Here is a 25,081-nt window from a genome sequence, read left to right as displayed (position 1 = left end):
AGGAATGTTTTTCATACTTCCAGACGGTGGCTTATTTTTGAAATCACTCTGAAATGGACTGCTCAGCTATATTGTTCAGCTGCTGAATTCCCATTTTCGTGACAGCAAAGGCAGGAGAGTGTCCTATTATGTGGGTTATTTCTCATGCAATATACAGCGAGCAATATTTAAAAGTGTGACACAACATTTGGTGAATGTTCAGAGAGGTGGAGGGATGGATACTGGCGAGTCACTCCAGCTCACACTTTAAAATGTCAAAGCAAAAGAGAATGTGGTGGAATTGATTTCTCTCTCTCTCTCTTTTTTAAAAGTATTTTGTGTGCGCTGTGCACACTTAAGAACAGAAAATAAACGAGATGTGTTTGTGTTGTTGAAGAGCTCATACACCACATCCGAGGAGGAAACCCTGAGCTCCTGCTCTGAGTTCACAAGAAACCAACTTCCAGACTCAGTTTCTGGCCTACTAGCTCCCCCTGCTGCCAGATAACAGTAGAAAAACCAACAGAGAGTCTCCACACACACTCATTTCTATATTTATTTATTTATTTATTTATTTTCCAACTCCACACCTCTTCACATCAATCTATTTCTCACGAAAAAAAATCCCTCTGGTGTGCAAATTAACCCAGCAGGTGATTTTTTGGAGAACAGCAAGATGTACACTTTTTTTTTCCTTATGTGGAGCTAAAATAAAATAATTACTTGGAGACATTATGTATCTGCTGACATGGAATATTCATCAAAAACAGCCAAAAGAAGATCCCTATGCTCACGAGCCATCAGATCTGAATAAAATATAAATGACCCGGGTTCATTTGTTGGGTTTAGCGTCTCACTCACGAGAATCAAAATGTTTGATAACCATCTACACTGGCAGTTAAAGATACTGCAGGAATACAGATGATCTACGTAACACACTGGGTCCTGTGAACTTCACCTTTCTTGGGATTTAAGAAATGCTATTAAAGTAACAGAGATGAAAAATGGAAGATGAGGGGTGTGAAATATGGTCTATTTAGATGCCTTTGACCTTGAAACATAAGAGGCTTGATGGGCTTATTGATTAGCAATTCTCCGCAGGGTAAGGAATATCAAACGAGAACCGCCATAGGAAGGATGTGCTCCAGACTGATTCAGCACCGAGCTGCACTGGCAGACCCAAAAAACAGACAAAAGAGGAGGATGATTACGTTTTTTTTTCACATGCAAAGAACTCTTCCACTGCGAATTTCACACCTAGCATGAGTCCTGTTAGCGGCAGATGAGTTCTCTTCGCCCTGTTTTTCTGCAGGCACCCACTAAAATGCAAAGCATCAAAAAGAAAAAGGAGATGGAGAGAGAGAATAAAGGGAAGAGGCTTAATCTGACCATCCCTCTCTAAACTGGAATTATCAGCTCCCGGTTTAATCTTCGAGGTATAAAACATTTGAATTCCATTAGAGCCGCCTACTATAGTAGATTGTACTTTACCCGCCTACTGGAATGCCAGCCCTGTGCATAGCGTATTTGGCTATACAGCAGTGAGCAGCACACACAGGGACTAAGACATTGTTTCATGTGTGGGAGCTCATTTTGGCAATGTTTGACAGTTAAAGCTTTTTGTTTCTGAGAGCCTTATGTTTGTTAGCGTTAACTAAAGCAAAGCTCTTCGGAGAGGAGGAGAGGAGGACATTAAGCATGACGGGGGGAAAGTCACGATAGAAGGTTTGTAATGGCTCATGCTGGCAATAAGTGCTTCAAAATGTTGTTTATGAAACTGTTATTTCACTTTGAACGTAAGAAATATGATTAAAAAGCTTCTTGGCTGGCATGAAAAGCAGCAATAATAAAGCAGCAATATTCAGCAGTGAAGGGATATCAGACGTGAAGCACTAAATGTCCCTGCTCCTGGCAAAACATGAGAAAGAAGTAACATCATCTTAGAACATCCAAAGCCTGCTTTTGTAGCAGCGCTGCCCTCTGCTAAACTATGACAGCTGGTTTAGGCCTTCAGTTGTTCCAGGGCAAAACAGCTTTAATCTGGTTTGAGGGCCATAATGAAATGTGCCGTTCATAAGGCCTGTAACCATATTAGGAGGAGGGAAACTTGATATTGAGGTGGCCTCCATGGCAACGGTGCCGGGGACTACGAGTCCAATGTTTGGGAGGATTTTGAAACAGATTCGTTGGGCTTGAGGGGAGATGACGATGTGAAGGGAGGAAGTAGGGGCGGGCGGGGGTTGTTGAAGGAGTTGTATTTGCACTGTGAAAATCCTGTTGGAAATGAAATTTGACTTCCTGCTCTGATCTTTTGGCTTTACCACAGCCAGTGGCATTGTATTGTATGGTGAGAAAATATATACACAACAAATATTGACAGTAGTTTATATGTAGGGGCTTTATAGATGAGGAGTCTGTTGTCCTGTGTTCAACAGCGCAAAGTCAAATGTCAAAGCAGTGGACATTTTTTTGCAGACTCTTTAGTTTCCCCTGCTCTTTGCCCTTGATTGAGTGTGCTGTCACTGTCACAGGTCAGTAATATGCCCTCTCCTTGTTCGCCACGCCGAGGAAATGAATGTGTGTCTCGGTGTCCCGGACGAGTGTGGACAGTCTTAAATGAACACTCCGTGTGGTGAGAGACATTACTAAAAGAGATGCGATCGCAGCCACAGGAGTCAAGCGATCATTGTAATGAAGACGACACATCAAAAACACTACCAGTGGCTATAGAGAGAAAGACTAGCAACTGTTCACAATGACTACAGAAGAAGAAAGTATCATATTTGCCACAGAAATCCAAAGATATAAAGCTCTACCAGTGGGTTAACCAATCAAAACTTTTCAGATTTCATACCAACTAAATGTAAAATCATACAAAATCATATCATCTCTCAATAATTGCATTATTTCTAAGCTGAAGAGTAAAGTATTTAATATTATGGACAATTAAAACAAGTACTTCATAAAGACTGTATTAAAATGACAGGATCCAAATTACAAGTTAAACGCAGCAAAAGTGAATACATCTGTGATTACTGAAACAAAACTCAATATACCTGTGATTTCCAATTAACTCATTTACACAAATATGGTTATAAAATGAGCTATCAACACCAGAACGTTCTCAGTTTTGGATCTATGGTCTTTATCATCATGGCTCCACATGGAAAAGAATTTATAGAGGAAGGGAAAAATCTTGTCTCTCAACTCTCATAAAGATGGAAAACGATACAGGCAGATCAATGTGTTCCACTTGCACTATCTAGTTCTTTAGAAAAAGCAGACTTGGCACAGGGGTTATCAGTGGAAATCAGAGTTTCTGTGACAGCTCAGACAGTACAAAGGCCATTGCATAATATCAGTGTCTATGGACAGCACCCAAGAAAAAAATGTTTGATTGCTCTTGCTCTCAAACATAAACTTTGCTAAGAAATGAAAAGAAGCCTGATGAACATTAGGAGCAGATGAGACCAAGATATTTGACTCAGATGCAGTCCAGCATATCTGGCATGAACTTAACCAGGACTACCACAGTGAATGCATAGTCCTGACAGTGGCGCACAGAGGAGAGAGTATGATGCTGTGGAGCTCAACGGGTGCAAAAAAATATTGAGGAGTAAATTACTAAATTACTAGGTCACAAGATGACTCTCAGTTTGCAGAAACTTCATAGAAGAGGAATACTTCAGCATGATAACCATTCAAAGCACACTGGGCCTCATTCATGAACGCGTTCGTAGAAAAGCGTTTGTAAGAACGGCTTTAAGAACTCCCAAGAGAAAAGTACGTCGGATTCACGAAGCGTTCTTGACAAGCCAAATCTGTTCTTAGGAGGGAGATGCGCCGGATTCAAGAACAGTCTCTACGAACACCCTCCCCTCTCATTAACATGACATTTACATTGTATTGACTTGTAAATGTAAAAGGTACACCCTCTAAACTTCCTTGTAAGGCAGCAGCAAGAGAGTGTTTGAGACACGTGAGCACTGGAGTGCAGGTGAAACTCCGCCCACCAGAGTGATGGTCATTTCTGCAGATGACAGAGCTTCAAACAGCCAATAAAGTCTGACCTGAGACAGCTAAACTTTTATACTCAGAAAGGGTGTGTGTCGTAATAAAACACCCTCTGCCTCTGCTGCAGTGACAGGTAAAACCGCCCAGGCCATGTCCGCCTTGTCTCCCTGGTCAGCGCGCGCGTGCACACCGGGGCGCGTGCACGCCGTAGTGGTCATTGCGCTTGTACCTCCCACAGACCTCCAAACATGTTAATGTGACCAAGTGCAGCTTCAGATCTAAAATCTGATTTTGAGTTTAACTGGCACTGAACTATAAAACCATTGATCACTAAAATTCACTTGAATAAATCTAGTTTTAAATTAAATAATTTGTGGTAATATTTGAATCATTTTAAGAAAGAAATTCAAATTTTTGGATCAGTTTTGACTGTAACAAAATTCTAAAAGAGCAGATTTTTTGTGCGTAAGAGTCCTCCTGAGTGTTCTTAGAATTTGTTCTTACTTTTAAGAACAGGTCAGTTAAGAACACGTTCGTGAATGCCAAAAATCTTCTTAAAAAGGCTCTAAGAACAGATTTGTTCTTAAGAACGCTTCATGAATGAGGCCCACTGTTCCTAAAAAGAGAAAATGATCAAAACGAAACAACAGCAGGTGAGAGAATGGTGGCATGAAATAAAACATTACTCTATATGTATTCCAGTATGATAACAACATCATCAAATTCTGAATTACAGGAATTCAGCTCAGCACCTCAGAGTCCCTCAAATATTGGCTCTGCTGTGGTCTACCCTAAAGTATAGAGGAAATGAACAAAAAGATGTTGGATACATGCTGGTGTGGGAAGCTCCAAGCCACTCATTGACATATGGATTTAAAAAGAAAACCGTGGCAGAAAAAAAAAATCACATCAACTCAGTGAACGTCATATTCACAAAGGTGGCTTTGCATAATAAACTGGTATAGGCTGTGCCATCTCCCTGAATGAACTGGGGGAGCCTTGAGGCTGAGGAGAACAAAACAAACGTACACAGTTCGTCCTGTTTGATTCCCACCATCTATTTGAGTATATATTGGCCAGAGTTCACACCTTGCACTCAGAGCACACAACATAACAAACACAAAAGCTAATACCGGGGAGTTGAAGCACTTCCAACAGGCTTTGAGAACCTGTGATTCCCTGAGTGGGCCTGTTAAAACCTAAGGATCCCTCATGAGCCGCTGTCTTTGAAAAGTGCCAGAGAAATTATGCAAACCCAACATTCGAGCGTTTTACAAACCTGGCAACACACTAAGGCAATGCTTAGTTCACCCAAAGGACCGCATACCTAAACATCAGCAGAGCAACAGATGCAGTGAAGTGCACCGAGGAGTGTGCAGAGCTGTTGGCAATACCGGAGAATCCACAACAAACACACGGCACAATGTGGAGGAGCCAGGGTCAGGGCTCAGCACTGTTCAGACTGTACATTTACAGGATTAGAAGCAGTTTTGAGGGAAAACATCTGCATATTCTAGACGGAGAGTGGGTGGCTTTGAGAAAGAAGAAAAGAGATTAGTTCAAACTAGGCGTGGGGACGTCACATTCACACGCCAACAGAAGACTCAATTTTCCGCCGTGACAACCATCTAACTTAGAGGGTGGCGATGTTGGTTGGTGGGTGCACCATTGGGGCTCCAACTGACATCATCTCAAGTATTTTTATAGACATTCATGGCATCCAGACAATGAATCTTGATCACATTGACGATCCCATTAAGTTTTTTACAGTGCCATCATTAACATCTATATTAAATAATTTATATACGACATAAAATAATTGTTGAAAGCATGTGAAAACACTGTATGTAGCACTGAAATGTAGTGTTAGACTGTTGAACTCTTATTTGTCATTTCTGTGTTCAGGATTTCTTGGGTGGTCCAGGAATCATGGCTCAATGCTGCACTGAAGCCACAGTTTGTATGAGCGTTCCACCTATCACATAGCACCTACCACATTATAAAAACTGCAGCATATTTGCACCAGTGGTTCTCCTGCTTGATCATCAGTTTGTACACCTGTACACCTGCTACTGCATACAGTTTGCCACCTAGCTATGCATATGCATCTTTCTTAGATGCCAGAATCTGCAGAACAGACCAGTTTGCTGGTGCACTTTGCTGTTTGCACTTGAATAGGTTTTGCATACAATTGTTTTTGGTACATAAACAATGACAAAGATATTCTACATCTAACCTGTTTGGTTTTGTTACAATAAACCCAGGTGCATGTGTTGTCTGAAAACCAGTTGGTGTTATTAGCAGACTACCCTAGTGTTTTTAACAATCCTCATCTATTTTTTTTTCACAGTTCTAAAACTTAATTTTGTATTTTTTTTTTATTCATGCATATTTGCAGAGTAGTTAATAACAGTTTTCTGAGATGACAAAACTCAGGATTTACACATTTTTGGCCAAAAAATGTGTTTTTATTGTCAGTTTTTATACAACTAACCATCTTCAAACAGGGACATCCCCGCCCGCCTCAGCTGCACATTATATTTATTGCTGAGTAGCAAATGTTAGCATGCTAACACCCTGAATAAAAATGTTTGCATCTTGTTGAGGATACCAGCTTCTTATAAAAGTGTTCAGATCAAATTTCCCGAATTCAGTCACAGCAATTGAAATGGTTGAATGATATATGATACACTAGTCTTGCATTACCATCTCCACAGCTGTGTGTTAGCATTGTAGAATAGTCTGACTACACCCATCATCATTGTGGTACAGAGACAATGTCCTGCCTTGCTTGTGTTTCTGCAAACCAATCACAGTTGTCTTGGGGCAGTGTGCCGCGAGGGTGACTTGCATAATAGTGGAACTTGTTGATGGGACATTTGCATATCACCTGTAGTCCACATCTAGCAATATAGACTAAAGTTATAGTGCATAATCAAAAAAGTTTTTGTCTACATCCAATTCTCTGTTATCTAACTCACTGCACATGCACAACTAACTAATGAAGCCTTATAGGTTCAAACACCAGGCAGACAGTTCCCATTAATAATGAACAGAATCATCATAACAACTCATAGACTTATGCAGAGCCATACTAATACTAATGATGGCTTCACTGTGCTGTCCTGGAAGCAAATGATAACAATAATAAAATCACATTTCTCCTTTTGGTTCAATCTGTCCGTCCTTTCTTCCAGCAATAAACGAACACTTGATAAAGAATAAAGCTATTACTCTATTGCCTTTTTCTCCTAACTTGTTACATTATACAGCATATATACCTACTGTATTTTGATCTTCTTTAGTAGAAAGTCAGTACAAAGCGATGTCACTTCAAAAGGGAGAAAAAATCATCGATATGAAGTAAGACTTCAATAGCGTTGCAGGGAAAAGATAAAAGGGGCAGTAGTTTCATTTGGGCTGTCTTGCTGATGGGGTTACTACATGGTATTGACACAGCTCAGACACAGATTTGTGGTTATGTAAGCTGGCCTCACACTTCAGCTCCAGTCACATTGTCTTGGCTCCTCGCCCAGAAACAACAGCACATCACTGTGTGGCTGGGGAAAGATAATTCTACCACAAATGCATGCTTATTGCCTTCTATAACACCCTTCTGATAGCAAATACAGGCACCGATTCATAACAGTATACTTGAGCAGAAGGGCGACGGGCAAATGATGAAGAACAGGACCAACGCCACCCTGGTGTGTGTTTACGCACTTAAACATGCGGTAGGAGGTGTACAAACACAAGCACACGCGTGCATACTAATAAACATGCATGCAGAGTGAACGAGCACATCCTCAGCGACCTGACCTTTACTTTTTGCCTGTTTGTCTGTGTTCACAACAGGTTCACAAGTAGCTGTTCAAAAATCTCTGCGCAGCAAGTTGCTAATGGCACGGTGCTGCTGAGCTGATCTGCCACATGTTAATACTGCCCCGTCCTCACCCGTCTCCCACGCCTCCCCCAGCGCACACTCTTCACCATCCACCCGAGTCTCGTTTATGAAAGGAAATCAAGTGTCATCATCCACATCTTGCTTTGCCTCCGTTCCTCTGGGTCCTTTCGCTTCCTGCCTGTCGCTGTGGAGAAACACCACAGATCAAGTGCACGCTACCTGTTTGGCTGCCGGTATATTGGTCCGTGGAGGACTAGATATCAGGATTGAGCCACATTTGCATTTTAATTTTACAATCCGCGCCATGGCTTCCACATTTTTAACTACTTTGTGCTTGTTTAATGGTCCTTGGTGAAATGAATGTGCAAGTTTATAATAAACAAAGGATTTCATTATGCAAATGCAGACCCGAGTCAGACCCCAGACTTATAAAACTGTTTGAATAGGTGTTTGCTGATATGCAATCTGTTGGCTTGTGGTTTTCCACATAAAAACAAGATTCTGTGAGAAGGAGTGTGTGCAGGTATTATTGAATTTCCTCCACGCAACAGCTGGATGAGGTTCAGAAGCTGCATCACACGTAATTCTTTCAAATTTACTTCTTGCTTTAAATTTCTTGTTGTTTTTGCTGCACTTTCATCATCCAGAAGTGGGTCAAATGTTTGTTTGATTGCAAAATATTGTTATTTTAGGTAAAAACTAAGAAAAGTCTAAGTAAATGAAGATAAATATCATTACTGTGGCGCGTGCGTGTATGTGAGGATGTTTCTTTGTTAGATACATTTCAAATGAGACTGCAGTAAGCGTGAATGCGAACTTAATTAGGGAACTACTGCTTTGCTGAAAGCATAGTAAATATAAATAAAGTTCTTTGATAGATGGAGGTGATGATTGTACAAATGGAGGTAAGCAGGTTTTAAAACATATAATGAAGGATTTGTCTGAGCACAAACCATCTGGACGGTAAAATGATCCTTGTAATACCCACATCTGCTGTCTGGTAGGAGATGACAACAAATCTGAAAAGCGATTCGCTTTGCATCAGCGTTTCCGAGGCTCTTTTGAAGTCTTTGTTCTACCACAGTATTGCAAAGATACCTGATTAAGGAAAATATGAGTGTATGAGAATGAGTTTATGCTATTTTTATCACAGCAGACCACGTTTTCTTAAAATACTAAAGGTTAAGGTGCACTGACAGACGTCTTTTTTTTGTCGTTAAACTGTAGATTCCACTAGACAGAAGGTTGCACAAAATGTTATTTACTTCACTCACCCTGGCAACAGCAACCTGTGGAATGGGCAGCTACTTATCTTGAGGCAAAATTTTGAAAGAGGAAGGGAACATCCCACCTCAAATGTGACATTTCACACCACTATCGCCTTCAAAGCACCACTATGCTGAAACCAAAACTAACAAGATAAATGCTCTGCAAAGGCAGTCAGCTTGTAGCTGTTGAGTGATGCAACAGAAAGTACAGCGTGTTAATGTCAACTTCCTTAAGCTCCTTTTCGCAGGAAATTACAAAAAAAAATGTGTCTTCCTCTGTGCCGCGGCCGAATCAGTTTGCCATAATGAGAGCTTCTGAAGGGAACAGAGTGGTGAACGAAAATTACATTCCCACACTACTAAGCAGAATCCTCATTTGTGTTTTGAATGAAACATATTTTCTTGTCAAAAGGTAAGACTAAGACGTGGTAGGACACACTTTCAGTTTGATAGAACTTAGGAAATGGAGGCATGAGCTTAGTTTTCACGTACTGTAATAAGAAAAAAAACATACTTTGGGTTAAAATATGACCTTTTCACAACATGTTTCCAGCTTCCCCTCCTTTTTCTGGGTTACCATAGTGGCAAGTCATGCACCATCTAATATATGATTGATTGGCTGAAAATAAGCGACAGAAAAGCAATAAACTAAATGGCAGATGTGCTGATTTGAAACTTATTTATATGTTATAAACAAACACAATCTAGGAGAAGAGTTTCCCTCAAAATGTAATTGAGAATGCAGTTTATTTAGGAAAGAAATGTAAGTTTTGAAAGACTGGGCCTCGAGTGAGGTTGGTAAAACATGGATTATCCTTCAGCCCAGTGGAGACTGTGCTCAACGTTTTCTCTTTTTAACTCTCTTCTCAACATGTCTTTTAACTTCACAGCAGTGTAGAAGTAGCATTCAGCCATGACAGCCAGAGATACCAAATTACAAGGTTTTTCAGTTTTTCCAAGCTTCCTCCAAGAGATTCCCCGGAGGATTCGCGTGCTCCCACAACTTTCAGCCTTTAGAGAATGTGCATTAGCATCCTTCTCAGCTCAGTATTTAGGGGTTTGCAACCAAAATTCTCACTGCCTCATTTAAAAAAAAATGTTTTGGCTTCCTACGCACATAAATGAGATGAAACACAGCTCTTTTAAACTTTCCAAGTGTTATTGTACCTAGTGGATCGAATTCTGATAAAAAAGCATCATTTTGTGGGGGTTTGTAATGCTCAGAGAAAATGTATCAGCTGTTTCAAATCAGTCCTTTTCCAGTGTTTGTTTGTGGAAAAAAGTGCTCAGTGTGGGTCTGTGTGCATTATATGACAGAGGCAGAAGATGTATTAACATTGTTTTGCCACCATTGCAAAATAGTCACACAAGGAGGTTTGATGCCGTAAAGCTGTATTTTAAAAAACATTATACTTTGCAAAACACAAACCTCAACATGGCAACATACCCATAATTATTATGATAAGCTGCTGGTGTTTAGGCATAGACTGTACATAGAAGGTAGATGTACTAGCCATGATTTCACCTATTGATTTGTGGTCTACCATTTTGAAGCCTCGAGTTTGGAATTTAGCCACGCTGGCCTTTTGAAAACGAGGTAGCAAGCAAGTGGTGGATCTGATTGGAGAACCTGAGGACACTATGCATGGTGATATGAGAGCAAAATGTCAGTCACTTTAAAACATAACCTGCTTTGTTCTCTAATTTACTGTGAAAAGGCTCTAAATTTAGAAAATGAAGATTATGCTGTTTTGAAAAAGTCTCGAAACTAACAACTGAGACCATAAACCCATCAGAAAAATGTCTACTGAGGCAACAAATAAAGTGAGACGTTGAGACCTTTTGTCATAGCTTTCTAAAGAATTTGACTTCTGTTTTGCAACCAGAGGTGTCACCCCCTGCAGGTGGTTAGAAAGAATACACCTAAGTATTGCCTTCCATTGGTGTAAATCTGCTTGGGAAGGGCAATATACGTAGCTTTATAAGTAGCTGGCTGAGACAAGATTAATTTGATTAGATATAGAAAGCTGATTGTGCTTTAAAATAAATGCTGATACCAGCATGCAAACAACTGGCAATTTTAACAGGCTGATGTCTAACAGATACAATGACCGTGTTCACAATCTTGGAACTGAGTCTGATGGAAATGTAGTTAGTTTTGCCAGTATTTTTGCCTTAAAACAAAAGCATGGTAGATATTAAAGAAAGAACAATCGATTATTGGCCCAATTCTGAAATTTCTGATTGGTGTTGTTATTTTTGAAACCAAAAAAATACGGAAACCTGAAAAAAGGGCTACTCGATATTTAGGACAGTATCTAATGGGTTACGCATCATGAGTAACAGCCATTGAACACTGTGGGATAAATGTTTAAAAAGTTATCTTTTAATTAAGGATATGCAAAACAGAAATAAACAAAGACATTTCAACAAAGTTTTGTACTGGAGTCCGGCTTATTCAAAATTTAGACATCGAGATTTTCATTTTAAACATGTATCAGTTCCAAATATTGATTGAATACTAACAACTGGCACTGGCTCTAAAGCAGCATATATCAGTCAGTTGCTATAATAAATTGTTAGGCACATGGATCTGACAATCCTGCAAGCTTACCAAAAACTACAGTGAGTTACCAACAAATATTCATCCTCTAGGGAACTTTAAATCTCTGTACACTAATTCATAGTGAAGTTGTGAACTGAAGAACTGGCAGATCTTTAAATCCCCAGAGAGGAAAGCTGCATGGCTGAAAAAGGGAGGTAATGTGGAACCGGTGCGCCAGCAGGCAACATCTGATCATAGAAAATATTGTTCTATAGAAACCTAATAACCTGACCAAGTGTATTATCACAATGTGAGCTGTAAGAAAAATATCACATCCTGAAGTGTCCGCAAAAACAATGGCACAAGTGGGATTCATCAAGGACAGGAAACGAGAAGAGTCCTTGGTGACAGTGTAATAAAGAAAAATCAAAGTGTGAAGAAAGGTCTGGCATAACTTCAACTCGTCTGCTATTCCCAAAGGTCACATTTGTTTTGGCTTTTAATCTGTTAAATGTCACATACAAAGATGTTTTAGCATTCATTTAACAGATGGCATTATGGCTCAAAGAAAGCTTAACTGCTTGAGAGGATGTCACAGTCTTTGAAAGGTAAACACTTGCTAATGGAAGTGTGTTTTCGGTAGATTGCGTTGCATTTCTGTGTTGTGGGTTACTGTTGTCAGTCTGGGGTTGATGTGAGACCCTGTGGAAGGAGGCTTGGAGGCCCTCTTTGATTTTTCTACCTTCTGTATGGTCTGTGCACGGCTACTGTAGTCCCTGCCAGCTGGCTATACATCTGTGCACACTTGGAGGGCAGGGAACTTTTTCTTGAACACCATGTGAGAACCTTAATTATATTAACCACACAGGAAATTACTGAAAATTGGAAAATAAGTAGCAATTTTGTTTGTGATACTCTGCTTATCCTGTGAAGGGAGAGAGAGAGAGAGAGAGAGAGAAAAAAACATAATTTTCTCCATATCTCGCCTACAAAGACATCGGTTCAAAAACAGCATCGCCAAGGCGATGAGGGTTCCAGTGTTTCGGTCAATGATACTTCAGCAGGAAAGATACCTGCTGTCATGGAGATTTTATACCAAGCCCTTAGTCTCAAATTCACACTCTCCCAGTTAAAAGATGGTGTCCCTTACCACTACAACGCTCTGCTTCCCTCTCTATAAAGCGAGGTTTCCTGTCAGCGGAGCATATCAAACCATCTCTCAACATTTCTTTGAATCTACCTCACTTGCTTTCACCCCTTCATTTTCTTTCCAATATTCTCAGCACATGACCTCCTTCCCCTATCCCTCATCTTTTTTAAGTCCCTCATTTCTTCTGTCCTTTCTACCCAAAGCTAAAATTGCTTCCCTTACTGTCTTTAATAAGCAGTGCTTCAGTGATTTGTGTCTGACCCGCCACCTGACTCCACTCCTGGTTGATATTAAAAAGAAACAAAACCTTTGCTGCCTGTAATCTGGAGCATCTGTCAACATTTAATAGCATCTTTTAACTGACACCAGCAAGCTTCTCACCAAAAAAATAAATAAATAAAGCCTGTAACGTGGAGATAGAGCTGTAAGAGATTTCAAAGAGATGTCAGTGTTGTTGAAATAGCCACATTAGTTCAAGGAATGTGCATTCAAATTTAGTCATAAAAATGTTAACAAATGACACAAAGAGGATGGATCAGCCTTGAAACTGGGCAGAAATGCTGTCATTCTTACAGCTCCTGTCAATCACATAGATGTCTTTGTTAGTTACTTTGCTTGAGCTTCTTTTTTTTTCTCTCTCTTTTTTTGCATTTCTGGCCGAAGACAGACTCAATAAGTCGGTCACAATGTGTCCCATGTGCTTCTAAGCCAGCGAGTTTCCATTGTCCTCCTTCCCGCAAGTCATGTGGAGAGATTTGCATATAATGGGCCACCCTATTTGAACCAAAACTGGTGCACAGTTTTTGGTCATGTAATTACTGTACTTTGTGTAACAAAACAGTGAGTGCAGCTAAAGAATCTGAAGCAACGAAGTATTATGTTTAGAGTCATTTTCAGCTTGTTTAGCAGTATTAGCGGTGAATATTTAGTGCTATAGGCTAATTGAGGCAGTGCTATCTTTTTTAATCGACAAATCCCCTGAGGAGACTAAAATGACACTGAATTAAATGTTTAAGTGTACAGATAGTCAGCGGTGTGGTCCCAGGCTGAACACACATGCCACAGAATTTCATTTTTTAAAATATATTCTTATACTAGATGTTTGGTTCATCATATACAGATAAACCAAAAAACATTCGGTCAGTGACAAACATAGGAACAGCACCCTAACAAAGATGCATTTCTGAAGCCATTTGTCCACAAGAGAAAAGCCTCTCTCGCTTCTCTTCTCCCATATTTGTATGAGACTGTGAAATATTACAAAGGGAAAAGCAGGCCATATGGTTGTTTGAGTTGGAGGATTTGCTGGATGAGGACCAGGGGCACCGAGTTCTTCTGAGGTCTGAAGCTATCTGAAGAAGGAGGATTCTGTCAGCAGCGGAGGAGTTGGATATAAAAGCAGCCTGGAGTTTGACCCAGAGCTGAAGCCCAACACTGCGAGGGAGCGCATTGTGTTCATGTGCACACAATACTGTCCCTGATAGGGCTGTCCTAATACCCTCATTTTATCTAACAGCACTACATAATAGTAGAAGCAGTATCACAAATACGGATGTTGTCAATTTGATGCTGTCCTTCATGTTTCCTTCACTGCTTGCAGTCTGGGTATATTCTCAGCTTGACAAAACAAATTCAAAGGGATGAAGTCTTGAAACCAATTACTTTTCTAGCTTTTCATACCAAGACTATATCCTGGATTTAGTGCAATCATAATGTAATCTTTTCTTTATGCTAATCACACGTAAACTACCCCAGTGTGTTTCGTTCATAGAATGCACTGTGGCAGTTTTTTTGTATTAATTTAATACACTAACCGACCATTTTATAAAGCAAACCGCTCATTAATGCAAAAATCTAATCAGCCACATGGCAGCAGCTCAACACATTTAGACATGTAGACATGGTCAAGACGACCTGATGAAGCTCAAACTGAGTATCAGAATGGGGAAGAAAGGTGATTTGGGTGACTGTGAATATGACGTGACTGTTGGTTGCAGACGAGCTGGTCTGACTATTTCAGAAACTGCTAGAAGATTTCCACACACAACTCTAGGGTTTACAGAGAATGGTTTAAAAAAGCGAAAATATCCATTGAACTGTTGTCCTGTGGGTGAAAATGCCTTGTCGATGCCAGAGGCCAGCAGTCAGAATGACCAGACTGGTTGGATGGATATGAAGTTAATGGAGATGGAGGTTGGAGTTTTATGGCACTTATCCAGGTTGTTTTCTTCAGACTAGACCCTTGCTTGTGTTGTATTTACTCTCAGAAGTAAGTCGCTTTGGATAAAAGCGTCTGCTTAATGAAATTGTAGAATTGTAGATGATAGAAAGGAAACAGTAACTCAAATAACTACTCGTTAAAACAAAGGTATGCAGAAGACCATTTCTGAATGTTCCATACATGGAATCTTTAAGCAGACACATCAGCAGAAGATCACACCGGGTGCCACTCCTGTTAGCTACAGCAAAGAACAGGAAACTGAGGCTATAATTCTCACAGGCTCACAAAATTGGACAATATAAAGTTGGAAAAATGTGTCGTGTGATCTGATGAGTTTCGATTTCTGCTGCAACATTCAGATGGTCAGAAATACGTACGAACGACATAAAAGCATGAATTCATCCATGTCAAAATGGAATTTTTTAGACTATGCCTAATATCTTGGTTATTAAAAACAAATAATACCATCCATGCTGATGCTTTCAGTGACATATTCCCGTCAAGGCTCAGTATTAGGGACCAAAAGGACGACGTACAAGAAAACAGGCAAAAGAAAGTTAAAGCAGGATTTACTTCAATTAAAAGAGTTTTCTCACAAGGACAAAACAGAGTTGAGGCTTTCAGGCAGGGTCAGAAACAGGTAGAGGGAAGAAAAACAGACTGCTGAATGCATGAATGCAATGGCTGCGAGCACAAAGATAATGTGGCAAATTGAGGGCGGTGAACCAGAGGTTTATGTGCTAAATGAGCTAATTGGGGAAGCAGATGCAGGTGAGCAGAGAGGCGGGGAAGGCCAGGTGATCTTATTGGTGGGGAAGCAGGGCACGTGAGAGTGGCAGGTTTGAAATGACAGGAGAGTTAGAAGTGAACACAGACAACAAGACTGAATAACAACAGACAAAACACAAGCAAATCTCACTGCTATTGTATGAGACATAAATGTTCCAAGTTTACATTGACTTTCTAGTTTGCTTATTTAAATATAATATGCACTGAAATCAAAGAATGTGTCAGTACCTGCAAAGGTTTGTCTCTTCCTGGTGTTTTCAAGTCTTGCTAAGAGAGACAAATAATGTAAAAAAGTTTTTTAAGACTATAATGGAAGATTCAGACCACTTGTGAGAAATGGATGACCTCTTCACTGCTATGGCAGTGTAGCACAATTCTAACAAGAGACATAAACACTTTGCAAGGAAATTATGCTAATGTATGCAAGTTGTTGTCGGTGGTAATTACGGAAGAACAAAATAAGAGCCTTGAAAGAAAAAAGTATAAAAACAGAGGTGGGCAGAGTGAGTCTCATTGTAAGATCCGTGGCGGATCTTGAGAACAGAACTCCAGCACAGAACAGACATTCTGCTGGTATGATCCAGTCAGGTGGGAGTGACTGTGATTTATACTCCAGCAAGGGACAAAAATGTGGATGCACATTTTTAGTTCTCTGTAAGATTTATATTTCTAGTGCACAGTGTGAAACAACACAATGTGAGTGTGCTAATGCAAACTTAACATTATTATCTATTTGTGGAATATAGTGTGTGTGTGTGTGTGTGTGTGTGTGTGTGTGTGTGTGTGGGGGGGGGGGGGGGGGGGGGGGGGGTTGAACCATGAGCCTAGAATATTCCACCAAAGTTGTGAAGCTGAGCATTAAACCAGTGTAAAAATGCCAAGAACTGCAGCTCCTCCAGCTGCCAATGGAGTTCGGTATTCTAACCCTCTATTGCTAATTTCCTCTTTCATAACAATAGTACGGCGAATATTGTTGTTTTTTTAAAACTTACTCATTTAAATTGTATTAAGGCTTACAATTATGCAAAATTAAGAGCATGACAGCTTTGAGTGATAGGTGGGTGTCATCATAGGACTTTTCACAAATAGAAATGCTTTTCCGTCTTAACTCCACTCATGCTCCACCCCTTTGCTCATTTTAAGATTAGCTTGGAGCTCAGAGTCAGGAACACAGACACGGCATTTCAAATTGCATACTATTACTTTTTCCTTTCATTACGTACTACACTTGTCAGTACAAAGTACGCAGTCTTTCATGTAGTGTGATTACAACTGAAACATACTGTCATAATATTGCACCTCAAGCTCTGACCGTCTCGCTCACAGTGTGAAATCACCTGATTATGCAATCTCTGTGTCTTAAGCTTGTTACCTGAGTACACTGTGCACAGGATTGTGGGTAGGAATGATCAGAAAAGTATGCTGGCTTGCATTCTGCAAAACTAGACTGGTACAGTAGAACATCCTGGTATATTTGGCATACTGTACTTGGTATTGGGACAGACAATCTTTCTCTGGCTTACTGGATACAGTAATGCATGTGGAACCTCAAATCTGTTGTTGAGGAAACTTTTTCATGATGTCACAGCGGTTATGTCCTGAAAATGAGAAGGCAAGTGTACCACCAAGCCAGGAGCTTAGTATTACCAACACGCTGATGTTGAGAAAGTCTTATGTTATCTATTTTCACCATCTTAGTGCACCATGTTAGTATTGTAACATTTGTGAAGGATCACTAACCACAAAGTACAGTTGAGACTGATGGGAACATTTCTAGAGCTGTGACTGAAAAGCACAGCTAAGCCGATCCAAACAAGCAACATTGGCAAGGATCTGTTTGATATAGTCAAGATTAAAAGTTTTCTCTTCACTTTGAAAGGGGCTTTTGACAAAGACAATCCATTACGTCCGCTGGGAAAGATCATTCGACACAATCAAAAACTCTAAAAGCAACTACTGAGTGTTTGTAGGATTGTTTTGCCAACTGCTGTTTTGAAGGTCAAGAAAGCCCATTCAATCTTAACTTCTGAGACAAACCAGTCAAGAAGTCAGTGTAAGTGCTCAGAAAGATGGAAAGCCTAGGTTTCCATGGAAACTAGGCAACTTTTCCTGCTGAGGAAGACTGTGCGGTATGATTGAAAGCTCCAGAATAGCTTCCTCTTATGAGCCTGTCTGTCAGCTGCTTGGAAATAATTTCCATTGTGAAACGAAACAACACCACACACTCCCAGAGTTCCCTCTCACTGAAACGCCTGACCCACCCCGAAACTGTAACTCACTGCCTCCCAAAACCTCCCCGGGCCTGTTACTGCCTTTCTCCCCAACATTAATAATAGATTCAGATGTCTGCTGTTGCTGTCTAGTCCTTTTATTCAAAGATCTTGGTGCCGAGGTGGTAATTGTGTTTACTTGTGGATCATGATTTCAAGGGATCAATACTAAGATTTCATCCCTCGCTCAGGCACTTGTTTCATATCGATAAATTCATGTGACATCTTTGGGTTTGACAGTATATTGCTGCATAATATACTACACCGATATTAAAACCACTGCAAGGTGAAGTGAATAACATTGGTTATCTTATTACAGTGGCACCTGTAAAGGGGTGGAATATATGAGGCAGCAAGTGAACAGCCATGTCTTGAAATTGATGTGATGGAGGCTAAAAAAAATCGGAAGCTTTAGGATCTGAGTGACTTTGATAAGGGCAGAATTGTGATGGCTACATGACTGGATCAGAGCATCTCCAAAATTGCAGATTTTGTCCAATGAGAGGGACAAGTGATTAACTGACAGCAGGGTCCTGGATGCCAAGGCTCACTGATGCACACAGGAACTGATTTGTGTTCTCTATGAAGAGCTACTGCAGCACAAACTGCCAAAAACCTTAAAGCTGGCCATGATATACATAGTCATCACAGCTTGCTTCATGAGTCTGATTAATCTGAAAATCAATACTGGATTCATGTGGAGGTTATTTTGACTCATAGCACCTACCCAAACACTGTTGCAGACCACGTATGGCAACGTTATCCTGTGACGACAGCGGCCTCTTACAGCAGGATAATTCACCCTGCTGCACCGCAAAAATTGTTCAGGAAGGGTTTGAGAAACATGACAAAGAGTTCAAGATGTTTACTTGGCATCTAAAAATACCCAGATCTCTGCATAATCCAGCCCAATCCCAGACCTGATGCTGAAGTTCTGGTTGCCTGATATCACAGGACATCTTCAGAGGTCTGTGAGTTCAGGCCTCGATGAGTCAGAGCTGTTCTGGCAGCACAAAGGGGGCCTACACAATATTAGGGAGGTTGTTTTAACGTTGTGGCTCATCGGTGTATACTGCCATCTTGTAGGAGGTGTTCAAACAAAAATATTAGCATACATCTCTCCTCTACTCGATATATATATATATATATTTCAGCTCCAGCGACAGCAGATTGTTATACAACTGGATCTCGGTTGGAGTGAACTCCAGGTGCAGGTCTGTCTTGTTGCAAAACGCAGGATAAGAGAAGGTTACAGTGAAGTGCTTTCTTTGTTTCATACCTCTATCCAGGCACCTACATCTCTTTAATTCACACACATGAAATCATTTTAAATAATTACTGGGAGAAGTAGAAACGCATCTGTGAAATGGCAATAAATGTAAAGGAAGAAAGAAAGAAAATACTGCAGATAGATGGGCTCAGACGTAACCTATATAAACCAGGATGTGAAAAGGTTGTTCAAGAAATGAATGGAACTTCAAAAATGAGCCAAATTAACACACACATTCAACTGCCAGCTCCTCCAATAAAAGGTAATATGATGTACAGTCAATTTAAAATAGTTTAATGCTGTACATCAAGGTTAGTGCAGTTTCTTATGTTCCAGCTCGGCTGCCAAGTGTTTGCTTGTATATAAATACTCTGGTGATTACATATTTTAGTTCCTAATGTGTGCTTAGATTCTTTTTGCTACTGTGTCATATTCCTATTTTCTACACGTACACTAAGTAAACATGCCTGTGTTTCCTCCTGTCTTTCTCTTTGTCTTCAAACCAGAACAGCACCTCATATTTTAGCAGGTAAAAAGATGTATTCATATTGCTGCCCTCCTTGTTAGTTTCTTTTTGATTCACAACAGAGATACTAAAATCAGTCGAGCATCGCTCACTAAATCATACTGATGGCTTACAACAAGTCAGCGGAGGAGTGGAAAAAACAATTTACAGAGAGGAAGATGATGCAGATAGTTGCTCTACTCTGAAAGATAAAGCTCGGGGAGACTGCCGAGATCATCAGAGAGAGGGAGAGAGAAAAGACAAGATTGAATACCCTGTGCACCAGAGAGATTGGACACTTTCTATCCACCAACTGGGAGTCTAAAAACACAGACTCCCTCAGGAGGAGCGGGAGGATAAGAGGATGGTGGAGCGGCGTCGTGTGAATCAGGTGGTGGGAACTTGGACTTGCGGGTGGGTTGCTCTTAAGCGCAGCAGATGGTGTTAAGTGTTGGATGTTGAAAAACAGATGAACCAGTAAACTCATTAAGCCTGGCTCCTGGGTCAAGAGCGCAATGCCAAGGAGAGAGAATGCTGCCCCAAACCAAGAAATCTGTCATGGGGTTAGTAAATGTAGATCTGTGTGTGTGCTTCTGAAGTTCATGCTGTTACAAGATGTTTCAAACTTTACAGTAAGCAAAGTGCAATTCCCCAATTTAGTAACAATCCGAGAAACGTTCCATCTATGCAAGTATGACTGTTATCATGATATGTTTCGGCAGCCTTCTGTCTCTGACATTTTCACTTCAACAAATACATTTAAATTATGCATACTATAACCCAATCCCCCTTTCATTACCAAGCATTCTCCACCTCATGTTGTACTCTCAGGTTTCACCCTAACAGTGCCATTTACACTAAACAGAACACAAGAAAAGCATGATCAGGGTTAATTAAGCCAGCAAAAGACTTCATGTTGCCGGGTCTACCCATAACATTTGCACTGAGCCTCCTGTAAGCCTGTGCAATATCAAGCAGCCATGTTCTTTGCAAAACTAAACTCTTAATTGCATGCAAATAACATTGACCCGGGTTCAAGATATGAAGCAAATAATTCCTGCTCATCACAAGGCTCAACATGAGAACGAAATGAAGCATAACAGCGCCTCACTGAGAAAGTCTTAATGAAATGCCTCATGTTTGTGGAAAGTCGCTGAAACCACTTTAAAGACTTCTGCGTGTCAGGACACTCCAAACTGTCATTAAAGTTATATGATTCACGTTTGGAGTCAATCTCACAATCCCTCCTCTCATCACCCATTTTTCATCCTGAGTTCCAAAAACTCTCCTCCTCCAATCCTTCAATCCTGAGTCAGGTTGGATCTGTTGCTCTCCTCTATTCCCCTACCTCCCTCAGCCATCTGTCACTGTGGGGTCCTCGCTGCCAAGCGTCTCCTTTGAAAAGATTTTAAAGCTCATACTGTCTCACACTCTACATTTTTGCTGGTTAAACTAACTATTTTTCAGTCAGTTCCACCACTTTTGTAGATCCCAATAACAAAGCAGCCCACACAGTATTTCTCATTCGAAGTCACTGTGACATGGACCGGAACTGATGGCACAGGCTTTTGCATTTCTATTCTTTTACTTTTGTGGCTGCAATGACCAAATTTACAACAAGGAAGATTTAATGTCAGATGCAATCTTTTATTGACCTGACACACAGACATTTATATCATTTAGAAAATAAATTTCAATATAAGGTTTAGCTTCAATAATTCTTAGTGATTTGTCATTAGTAGGCTAAAACATATTTATCTTAGAAAACTAACAATTATATTTTATAGACATGATTTTTAGTATAAATTTATTATAAAAGCAAACACCTATTTTTCTGTGCAAAGCATCAACAGACTAATGACATATTCTACACATTCCCTCTGTGAGTGTTTTAATCTCAGATTCTCCGTTCTACGTTTTGCTAGCTGGTCAGGATGCATGTCAGTCCCTCCCTTTGAAACTGTTGGCCCTCCTTGCCATTATGAACCACTTTCATAATGGCACTTTCATAATGACTTTCATTTTTCACATCGCAATCTACAGCATTTAGCTGATGCTTATAAAAAATATCACAGAATTTTAGTAAAATCAACATATTTTATGTAGGGCTATCAAAATTAGCGCATTAATGCGGATTAATCCATCATCATGATTATTCTGATTAAAAGTTTTAATTTTTGTCATTTATTATAGTAGGATAACATTGCTTTATATAGTGACAAATCAGTAAAGAAAGGATGGTATTACCTTGCTGATATGTTTCAATTGCATCTGCAGTCTTCTTCAGAGCTTCATCTGACGTGTGCTGACGTGTCCTTTTAGCAGGTGATCTGTCAGAATCTGTCAGACCGGCCACGCCCCCTGCTGTCCGGTGGTCTCTGGAGGATGGAGTCCCAGGTCGCCTGATAAAAAGAACATGTCAGCACACATCAGATGACTCTCTGAAGAAGACTGCAGATGCAGTTGAAACATGTCAGCAAGGTGAAACCATCCTTTCTTTACTGATTTGTCGGTATAAAAAGCAACGCTATCCTACGATTAATATAGATTAATAATCAATGATATTTAATCCTGATTAATCAGAATCAATCCATAGCAACCCTGTGGTTAATCTGATTAAAGTTTAAAATAATTGATAGTACTAATTTTGTGTTGTCGGATAATTCATTATTTTCATTTCAACTCATTGTGAGAGCCTCCATTGCTATTTTGCTGCTCTTTCTTCTCCCCCTTTGCGCTGCTATGTGTACTCCACTCTATATGTGTCTGTTTCACTGTGTGTCTCCTCTGAACTGTGTCATGGATTTAAAGTGAAACAAACATGCATAGAATGGAGCAGAGGACAGACACAATAAGTAACAATACTGTTAGTGGAGATGAGGACAGCTTCTAAGGATTTTACTATGCAAGGGCTTAAGGTTGTAGCTGTATTATTTTCTGAAAATAACCTTTCTGGTTACACATACCAGGTGGTTTTGATCTGAGATGTTGATGTTCTAGTGACATCCCACGGTTCAGAGTGTCCTATATGACACCCTTTTTCCAAACTAAGTAAGGCCGTAGCTAAATTAAAAATCCAAACATGATTAAGAGGTAGTGACACTTCAGCTCTTTCATGTTGTAGCAAACACTCAGGTCACAGACTAGGCTTGCGCTAGTCGATCGCCACAGCACCATTGGCGCATCAGTCATTCTGAACCGCGTGAGCCACAGTGGCGCTCTATTTTTCTTGTAAAAAGCAACAAAAAAGGGTTCGACTTACTTTTTCTTCGAAACGCCTTAGCGATAATATAAGAAAAACAAACTTTCTCTCGGCAGGCGTCGGAAATGGTCGGAGCCACCCGAATCTTGATCACGCGCCCGGGTCATGACCCATTCTCGGCCAATCACAGAAAAGCATGCTATTTTTACTACGTGAAATCTATGAACGGTGTGCCACAAGGCGAGTAATTTGCGATCAGGCAAAGCGAGAAAGAGGAGGTTTTTGTTGAGTTTATGCTACAGTTGTGAGATATGGTACATAGTGAGGGTTGAAGAATTGGACATAGGAGGAAAAGAAGGTAAATTGGACATGAAATTAATATTTTGATGGGTCAAAAAGTTTTGATCATAAACATGTTTCAGGTACAGGTTTTTAAATGGCCAAATGCATATATACATGGGAATGTGTCTTCACTCCTGACTGCCTGTTTTTACAAAAAGAACATTAAATTTGGATCTGAAAGTTTAGCAAAATGATATAGACTCACACTTTGTCATGATATTTATATTCAGGACTTAGACTAAAACATTTCACATTGTGGGGGGTTGGGGGGGGGTATTTGACCACCCCCTCAAACCCCCCAAACCCCCCACCCCATCCCGAACATTCACATATATGTTTTTAAATACTTTAGTTGCAGCATGAAGCAAACCAGCCTGCAAGACGCCTTCTTTTCTGCTATCACTGACACAGAAATTTGTGGCTTTTTGTGGCTCATTGTTATTTTTATGAGTGAGCCACAGTGGCTCTTCATTTCAAATTCCTACTGCAAGCATAGATAGAGGTACCATCAATTTCTAAATGGTAAATGGACTTGCTCTTATATAGCGCTTTTCTACTCATCAGAGTACTCAAAGTGATTTTACAACAATTGCTCCCATTCACCCAGACACACACACATTCACACACTAATGTGCAGGCTGCTAATCAACCTGCAACATCAGTCAGTATACACCAGTGGAACAGTCACTGGTAGGCAATTCGGGGTTCAGAATCTTGCCCAAGGAAACGCCAGCATGCAGCACATGACTAGGCGAGAGCGGGAATCGAACCGCCGACCCTTCAATCATTGGACGACCCGCTCTATCACCTGATCCACAGCCACCTCTATAAAAGTTAACTGACGTCTATAAAACCCAGAAGATCATTTAAAAACACAAGGTTCTGGTGGTTTTGTATTTCCAAATTCTTCTCTGAAATTTTGCAAAGTGTGTATTTGACTATAATAGAATTAATGCTACTTGGTTACTTAACTGCATTTAAAGATTATTAAAAATATTGTAAAGTCATTTATTAAGTAGTTTAATTACAAATATCAATAGTGGATAGACTGACACTTGGCAAAATTGAGGCATGTTTAATTCTCACCAACTGTGGGCTAAAGTTTATTTTATTATTAGTTGAAATGGATGAAAAATGTTACCTCTGCAACTATTAAGTTCAATATTTTCAAAGGCTGTACACATCATCTGTGTTGTTCAGGTATTATATGATGTTGGTTTCTACGTCAGAGCCCAAAATGAAAGCTTTTATCTATTATGAATTTTGCCAATTGGAAACCCTTCTTCTGCTCCTCTTGCTCCTGCACTCTGCTTTTGTTGCACAGGACACAGCGTGTACTTTATCAGCATAATGCATTTCCTTTCATATTAGTACATCCAAACACAGATAATGCTAACAGACAAACATGTTTTTAACAAGTAATTTATTTTAGTCAACATTGTTTTCCAGCTTTTGATAGAACGTCATTTCACATGCAGTGGCAGTAATTTGTGATCTGTCGAGTGCCAGTCATTTGAATACGTTCCACATTCACACTAGGATTCCAATTTTGCTTTTAGTTATTACACTGGAAGTGAAACTATTAACTGAAAGCTTATTCAGCTGTGAATATGAGTGCTTGG

The 25,081-nt window shown here is 40.1% G+C and overlaps 1 long non-coding RNA gene across 2 annotated transcripts in view; it reads right to left on the bottom strand.

Annotated features, from left to right (window-relative positions):
- Window positions 1-7,413, bottom strand: part of LOC127536592 (uncharacterized) — a 94,961-nt gene extending 87,548 nt beyond the window's left edge. For both annotated transcript variants that reach the window (XR_007945652.1, XR_007945653.1), the window contains exon 1: window positions 7,279-7,413. This is a non-coding gene — a long non-coding RNA (uncharacterized LOC127536592). The remainder of the gene's footprint in view (window positions 1-7,278) is intronic.
- Window positions 7,414-25,081: the final 17,668 nt, after the last annotated feature.

This window comes from Acanthochromis polyacanthus, chromosome 12 (genome assembly GCF_021347895.1).
Source record: "Acanthochromis polyacanthus isolate Apoly-LR-REF ecotype Palm Island chromosome 12, KAUST_Apoly_ChrSc, whole genome shotgun sequence".
NCBI classification, from domain to species: domain Eukaryota; kingdom Metazoa; phylum Chordata; class Actinopteri; family Pomacentridae; genus Acanthochromis; species Acanthochromis polyacanthus.
This window is presented reverse-complemented; position numbering and strand designations above follow the sequence as displayed.